The sequence below is a fragment of the Ursus maritimus genome, unplaced genomic scaffold (genome assembly GCF_017311325.1).
Source record: "Ursus maritimus isolate PB19 unplaced genomic scaffold, ASM1731132v1 scaffold_11, whole genome shotgun sequence".
In the NCBI taxonomy this organism is placed as follows: domain Eukaryota; kingdom Metazoa; phylum Chordata; class Mammalia; order Carnivora; family Ursidae; genus Ursus; species Ursus maritimus.
Window position 1 is genome coordinate 25,610,453 of NW_024423453.1, and position 8,257 is coordinate 25,618,709.

Genomic DNA, 8,257 nt, shown 5'->3' on the forward strand with positions numbered 1-8,257 from the left:
AACATGAAAGTTTAGGTTCAGACTGGTCAGGAAACTCTAAGGTAAGTTCTCCATTGGAGGCAAAATGTATTAGCCCTTTTAATTTAGAAAGAAAATCTGTACCTTATAGATTGACTGGGGTTCTATCACATAGCAAAAACAAATATTTTCCAGTGAGACGTATCAGAGTCACTTGTACTGGTTGAGACAGAAATTCTCTCAAAATTTTACTAGATACCCTCATTATGGAAACATTTTCACTCTGAAGGATTTTTTTTTCCCCTGAAGTATTTGTTGATCTGTTGCCCTATGAGAATGGGGTTTAAAGTAGCAAGTGTGGCTCTAATAACTACTAGAATTAGGCGAGTTTTCCCATTAATTTTAATTTTAGTTTCCCCTTTGCTGCTTATGGGAATTATTGGTACCAGTTTACAGAAGAACCCCCTCCGAGTCCCAAAACCTCTGGGAAGGACTCATGAGGGGGGCTTTTCTTTGGGGATAGATACAAGGGCATTCAATCTGTATGAACCGAAGAATTTACACAGGACCTTTGAGAACAGTCTTTTTCCCAGTGTACAGGTTGATTACAAATCAGACATCAATCTGTGGGCCAGTGTTTTGATGATGGACCCTTAGGGGGAGCAGTGTGAGAGGCCCAGTGTTAACTAAGGTCTCTGGCCTTGGAGCTGTTGTAGTTGTAGGGCCAATAGTTTTGTGAACTTGGTTTATGATCTTGTTCCAAGGTCCTTTCAAAGTGTTCAACTATGGTCATAAGTTCAGTCAGACTGGTGGTCTCTCATCCTATTTTCTGCCTTTTTATAAACCCAATAATCTCAGGAGATAATCCATTTATAAATAAGGCAGATACCATAGGGAATCTGGAATGCCATAAGAAGACAGCTTCCAAATGGGCTTAAAGTCTGCCACAGATTCATCTTTCAAATTGAGACCTGCACCTGTCCCCAGAAGTTCACAATATGGAATTTGGGGAAGGATTCCAAACAAATGGGGAATCGTAGACTAAATTGCTAGCACTTCCCAACATGGAATCTGGGTATAGAAGCAAGGACTAGGGTTCCAATCAAATAGTGAATTGCTGTCTGAAGTACTAACAGTTCCCAGTAAGGAACAGGACTTCCAAATGGGGACCTTCCTGGAAACCAATTAGACTGGGAGCTCAATAGAAAGAGAGCAGAGGTCAGAACCAAGAGGAACTTATCAATGGTCCTTGGAAACATCAAGAAAGACACAGAACTCGAAAGGGTTTGTGGGTACCATGACCGTGTTTCTGATTGTCTCCAAAGCTGTGGGAAGTCTCCTTCTGTCCTGATGCTGCCACCAAATCTGTTAAAAAACAAAATTCAACTAAGTAAATTTGAATATCTAATTGGCTTTATGCAACAACTCATAAATCAGGCAGCATCTCATCTAACAAACAGAAAGGAGCTCTGAAGAGCTCTACAAAATTGAAGGCTTTTAAAAGCAGAAAGGGGGCAAGACAAGGAAAATAGTATATTGTTTCAGGCAAGGTCACCTTCCTTTTGGGGATGGAAGGGGGTCTATCAGGTGGATTACCTCACTAGTCCTGAGAGGGATTATTCCAGATCAACTGGTTAAAGGCTACAATCCTGGGAGAGGCTGAAACTCCAGTTAGGTTAAGTATTAAGTCTTGGTTTGCTGATGTACAGCTTAGCACTAGTGGCACCATTTTGATCCTGTTATCTCTTTTCTAGGAACACTAAATCCAAAGCAAGCAGAAGAAAGGAAATAAGAAAGATTAAAACAGAAATAAACAAAACACGAGAAGAAAAAAAAGAGAGAAATAATGGAGAAAACTAAGGAAACCAAAAGTTCATTCTTTTAAGAGGTAAACAAAATCTATAAAGAAAAAGAGAATATACCTTTGTCTGTGAATATACCCAAGAGAATTGAAAATACATATTCACAGAAAAGTTTGCACACAAATGTCACAACAATATTATTAACAACAGCCAGGAAGTAGAAACAACACAAGTGTTTAAGAAATGATGAAAGTGTAAACAATGTGGAATGTTATGCTTCCATAAAAAGCAATTAAGTACTGATGTATGCTGCAACATGGATGGAACTTTAAAATATTGGGCTAGGTGAAAGAAGCCAGAGACAAAAGCTCACATATGATATCATTTATATGAAATGTTCCGAACAAGCAAATCCTTATCTACATAAATTAGATTACGGTTGCCAGATGCTAGGGGGAGGAGAGAATGGGGAATGACTGTTAATGGATGCATGGGGTTTCTTTTTGAATGATAAGTTTCTGGAATTGTGTAATGCTGATGTTGTACAACTTTGTGAGTACACTAAAAAACACTGAATTGCGCATTTGATAATTGTTAATTTCATGGTATATGAACTGCAGCTCAAAAAAAAAAAAAGACATCTATGATAATTTCATAGCTGCATTATTCACTATAGTCCCCAAATGGAAGCAGCCCACATGTCTATTCATGGCAAAAGAATAAATAATTTGTAGTATAGCCATACAACAGAATAGTATATGACAATAACAATGAACACACTACCATTACACCAAGTAGTATACATGAATCTTACTAAAACATCTTGACTCAGAGTGACACAAAAGGATGCATGTTCTATGAATTAATCTGAGTACAGTTCAAGGTAACTAAAATTATCTTTAGAGTTTAACAGCAAGACAGAAATTACACTCGAATAAGTGTGATAGAAAGTGATCGGGAGGGAATTAGAGAGTGTAGGCAATGTCTTGTTTCTTGGCTTGAGTGGTATTACATAAATATACTTATTTTTGTGTTATTCATCAAGTTATATGCTTAAAATTTCTACATTTTTCTATGCACACATTATATTTTAATAAAAACTAAAATAATTTTTAAAACTAACTAAATAAATATCCTTCATCAATATGTAGATTTTCCCCAAGTTTTTTCACCCGTACCTTCTCAGGAATATGCCACTCTTACATGCGTACTTCCTAAGCCAATACACAACAACGAATTTGGTAAGATGTGATGACTTGTGGCTGTTATTTCTCTACGCCAAAACCCCATATGTCATCTTCTTAAGGACTTAGGACCTGCTTTACTTTTTTTGGCAGCACAGTTTCCATCTCGGTTTCCTTCTAGAATATGATCAGATCTCCCACAAAGAAACATATCCATTCTACATCCTAAAACATGAAAAAGCATAGGTAGGGAAGATAATGAGCTTTGGTTTAAAAAAATAATAAAATATTTAAAATAACATTCTAAATGCTTGAAGGTGAGCTTCTCTGACCTTTTCAAAAGAATTTGCTTTTTTTCTCCCTGCAACACTATACCATGTGGTATAATTTCAAAAAGGTACTGCTGCCTCTGTAGTGTAACATCCTATAGGGAGTCTTCCTTGACCCTTGGGAAGGAAAAAAGAAAAAAGAAAAGAAAAATACTTCCATTTTGAAAAGAAGATCTCTTACTTTGATCTGGCAACAAATCCCCCTCATCATTTTTTTTCATAAACCAGTTGGAAGACTCCTTTTACCCCTTGCAATAGACAGCACACTATCTGATAAAAAGCTAAAGTTCTAAATGAGGCAGGGATTAACTTGATACTTGATACTTGAAATGAAACCAATCTATTTCCAGCATGTCAACTAAGGGGGAAATAGTAGCATAAGAAAAGGATTGAAAAATACACAGGGACCAAAGAATGCAAGGTCTCCTCTGGTAAAGATTTACACCTGAGTTTAAGAGTAATGGAAGGCCATGACAGGTTCTTAAGCAGAATGGCATGATCAAATTTGCATTTGACAGTTTCATTTTGGTTAAAATCAAAACAAATATTCAAATAAAATAAGATTACCACATAACCTCAGCGCCAATTGCTTTTTACCAATTGTAATCTATACAATATAAATGTCGTTCGTATAAATACTATGTGTAAAATATTAGTGAATAGAGTGGTGAATAATACTAGATTATCATTTCTAACACCTCCCTTGGTATTTCAGTAAAATAATGATGTGTCAAAGTAGTCTAGTTATAATTCTAATATTTGGCTTGCATTCAAATTGAGGTACTTCTTTGATTAACAAAGATTTGCTGGAATTACTATTATAAAGCCTTACTTTAATTTCAAGGAACTAGGATTGGCAATATGTCAAAACTGTGGTGCCCTGGTATGCCACTGGCACATGTACAAAGATAAAATGGAATGTAAATCAAAATTGTGATTCACTATAGACTACCAGATATGGTTTCCTGAGATAAGAAAGTCCCAATGGAAATACCAAACTAAACACATACACACCTACACACACACACACCACAATGAATCATGATCAATATTCACGCTATGAAAAAAAATTAAAATAAAATAAAGTTATAACAACATCCACCATTTCAGTGGCATTGCCTTTGGAACTCAAATGTGCTATTAGTATTTGGCAGAACTTCAAGCTGAGAGTATTTTTAATATCTAAGTGATGTAAATATAAATGGGTTAACAAAATCTGATGCAATATCATTGTACAAACTGCCAATATCTATCAGAAGCTAAGCATTTTCTTTACTATGGCAAAGAACGCCACTAATAAAATCATTTTTTCTTCTCTTGTTTGATGGATTCAATTGTTTCATTCAGGGAACTTCAATATAGTTAAGAGCATTCTGTGAACACTAAGATAAGACATGGCCATGAGACAAAACCAACACATAGTTATAAATATTTCCTCTGAGCAAACTTGCAGAATAATCTGACCTTAGATTCAAATCTAAATGTAATCGTAACTCAGGATTTAGCACATCTGTATTTCTTTAAATATAGGTTGCATGGTTAAAGTTTGTGAGGATTATATCACATGTGTGTATACAGAAAGAAATAAATTAAAAAGCTTTAGGTAAGTCCAATTTTGTTAATTCTTATCATTTAAGTGTACTAATGGACCTAATAACAAATATTTTAGGAAAGAAAATTAGCACCTATTAATTTATCTTTGTGGTTAAGTTAGTTTTATATATTGGAGCCATTTTATAGGCATATAACATTTTAGATTTTTCTCAAGATTTATTCATTACACTGTCAGTAGGAACTTTCTTTTAAAATTCTTTATAGAGAATATCACAATAGTTGGTGATATAGGAATACCTCAGACATGTTGTGGGTTTGGTTCTAGACCACTGCAATAAAGTGGATGTCATAATAAAAGGAGTCAAATGACTTTTTTGGTTTTCCAGTGCATATTAAAGTTATGTCTATAATATACTGTAGTCTATTAAATGTGCAATAGCATCATATCTAAATGCAATATACATACCTTAATTTAAAAATCCTTTATTGTTAAAAAATGCTAATCATCACTGGAGTTTTTAGCAAGTCATAAACAGTGATCACAGACCACCATAAAATATATACTAATAATGAAAAAGTTGAAGAATTGAAAGAATTACCAAAATATGACAAGAGATACCAACCGAGTGGATCCTGTTGGAAAAAGTGGTGCCAGTAGACTTGCTCGATGCAGGGTTGTCAGGAGCCTTGAATTTGTAAAAAACACAGTATCTGTGAAGCACAATAAAATGAGGTATGCCTGTATACACAGTAAATTAAGAGTCTCTTCCCTCTGGTGGTACGATTCTAAAATGTTAGCATGCCTGAAAACATATTTAGCTTAGACTACCTTATAGTAAAACTCAAGAAACCAATACCTATTAAATGTAGATTTATTTTCAAATATTACCGTAAGAAACCATTTGTAATCTATTGACAATTATTTTTGGTGGAAATTCATTTGGGTGACTAAATTGAATCTAACCTTTTCAGTTAAAATTTTCAGCAGATGCTTAATTTAGACCTAATAGAGTATGATATGTAAAAACACAAGTCCTGTTATCAAACAAAAATGAGTTTAATCTTATACAGAATACATTGCATAATCTGTTCCTTAAGATTGTACAATTTGAGGTAGAAGAGAAAAATCACCTTTTTGACTCATGTCAAAACTACTTGTAGGGAGAAAATGGAATTTTAAGAATTGTTTGGAAGCAAAAGTTAAAAAGAAGAAAAAAATATCAAATAAGTACTGAAATTCAAAATTAGATATACATAAAAAATACCCAGGGGTTAGCAGATGCATACTCCAACATCCATTTCTACTCTCCTATCTTCCTGTCATAAGTGCCTTCTGCACAAAACTTAGAAAGTTGATTACTTCTTCAATTCTAGTGGCAGATCTTGTTTAATCTATATACCAATAATGGACAATAAGAACTGAGGCAGAAAGTTGTTAAAAGTTTTCTAGGAAAGACATTACCTTCTGAATGTTGCTGTGTCTCAGTATCATGACAGGAATTCCTACAGTCATCTTGCCATTTCCCTGATGATAAAGCTGAGACGGGGAGGGGAGAAGAACCAATAGCCTCCAAAGTGGTACAGAAGTCTTAGAATACTATGCCTGAAGACATTTAAACTCTGAATATTTTGTTACATAAAATTTTCTTTTCTAGTGGGAACTGGAATTTTCTTTTCTTTTCTTTTTTTTTTTTTTTTTAAGATTTTATTTATTTATTCGACAGAGAAAGACAGCCAGTGAGAGAGGGAACACAAGCAGGGGGAGTGGGAGAGGAAGAAGCAGGCTCATAGCGGAAGAGCCTGATGTGGGACTCGATCCCGTAATGCCGGGATCACGCCCTGAGCCGAAGGCAGACGATTAACCGCTGTGCCACCCAGGCGCCCCGGGAACTGGAATTTTCTATCAGCCAAAGGTATCATGAGGACATTTAATTTGTTCACTCTTTAAAATGTAGATTAAAAAAATCTTTTTTTATCTACTGTTTTATCTGTTTAAAAAATATATATTAGAAAGCATATTTTCTAAATACAAGTAAGCTAATTCTAAATCCTCAACATGTTAGCTGAATTTTACTTTAACAATTAAATGCAGAAATGTTTTAAAAATAGTCACTTATTGGGGTGCCTGGGTGGCTCCGTCAGTTGGGCATTGCCTTGGGCTTGGGTCATGATCCCAGGGGATCGAGCCCCGGCAGGGAGCCTTCTTCTCCCTCTCCCGTTCCCCTGCTTGTGCTCGCTCTCTCTCTCTCTCTCTCTCTGTCAAGTAAATAAATCAAATCTTTTAAAAAATTAGTCAATTATTCCTCATGAAAACTTGATCTACATTAGTGGCTCTTTTCAATCATGGTCCCATAATTATGAGTAACTATAAAAGAAATATTAGTTCTTAAGGAAGTTGGTGTTTTAAAACATGAACTATGAGTATCTTCATTTAAAAATGCAAGTTGTTTTCAGTTTACTCCTAGGACAAACCAATCTTTAGAAAATTAGAAATACTTAAAAATTAAATAAAAAATCATTTTTAGACATGTCTTTACCATTGAAAGATTAAACCTTATTTGATCTTTTCTCAATGGATTTATAAAAAATATTAAGAACATGAAATTACCAATTTTAAACCACTTTAAAATGTTTATTTTTACTAACTAAAGATTTTCATTTAAAAATTTAAAAATATTCAGAAATTTTATATTTTTAAGTAAATGTTAGAAGGCACATTTATTGAATTGGCAATGCATGCCAGCAGGCATCTACAACAAACTTGGCAATGTTTGTAGGTAGAGGAAGGCAAGAATAGAAGCAGTGGCTCAAGGCACCTATGTAAATTAGCTCTTAGTGGAATGCTTATCAGAAAAGTAAAGATTCTTCTTATTTATCAAGGCACTTGGGCATCATGATTAAATTTTCTTCAAAGAATGAACTTGTACTGCCAACTAGGATGACTTGATATTATCACACACACACACAAAATTGAAAATGAGCAAAATTCAAATAAATTAATCAAGAAAATCCACAGGATTATGTATTTTTGTAAACTAACCTTGTCATTTCTTACAGTAAATATTAAAAATAAGCAATTTCTACTAAAATGGTAGAATACTGTGTCATGAAGCTACAGCTACAATTCATCTAGACATCTGATATTATGTCCTATTAATTCCTTGTGCACATAGAGAGAACTCAGTTCCCTGATATCATCTTAACAATCCATTTACAAGCATTATGACATATTGTTCAAATATTTGAATACTTTGATAGACTGGATTATCCAGAAAGAGATGTCAAGGCTTGACACACCTACAACACTTCCCAGTCTTATTGCCCAGTCTTCTTAAAAACTCTCTTTTTTTGAGGTAAATACTTCTCAACACAGTGATTCAGAGGCCCAATGAATTCGAGTTTGCATATGAGTCTCACAAGGATTCTTACA

The 8,257-nt window shown here is 34.4% G+C and overlaps 1 long non-coding RNA gene across 1 annotated transcript; it reads right to left on the reverse strand.

The window, feature by feature from the left end:
- Window positions 1–341: 341 nt before the first annotated feature.
- Window positions 342–6,532, reverse strand: LOC103657943. The gene is made up of 5 exons (XR_566994.2): window positions 6,290–6,532; window positions 5,451–5,513; window positions 3,277–3,390; window positions 2,939–3,169; window positions 342–1,323 (listed from the first exon to the last, which is right to left on the reverse strand). It is a non-coding gene; the product is annotated as an uncharacterized LOC103657943 (long non-coding RNA).
- Between the last annotated feature and the right edge of the window lie 1,725 nt (window positions 6,533–8,257).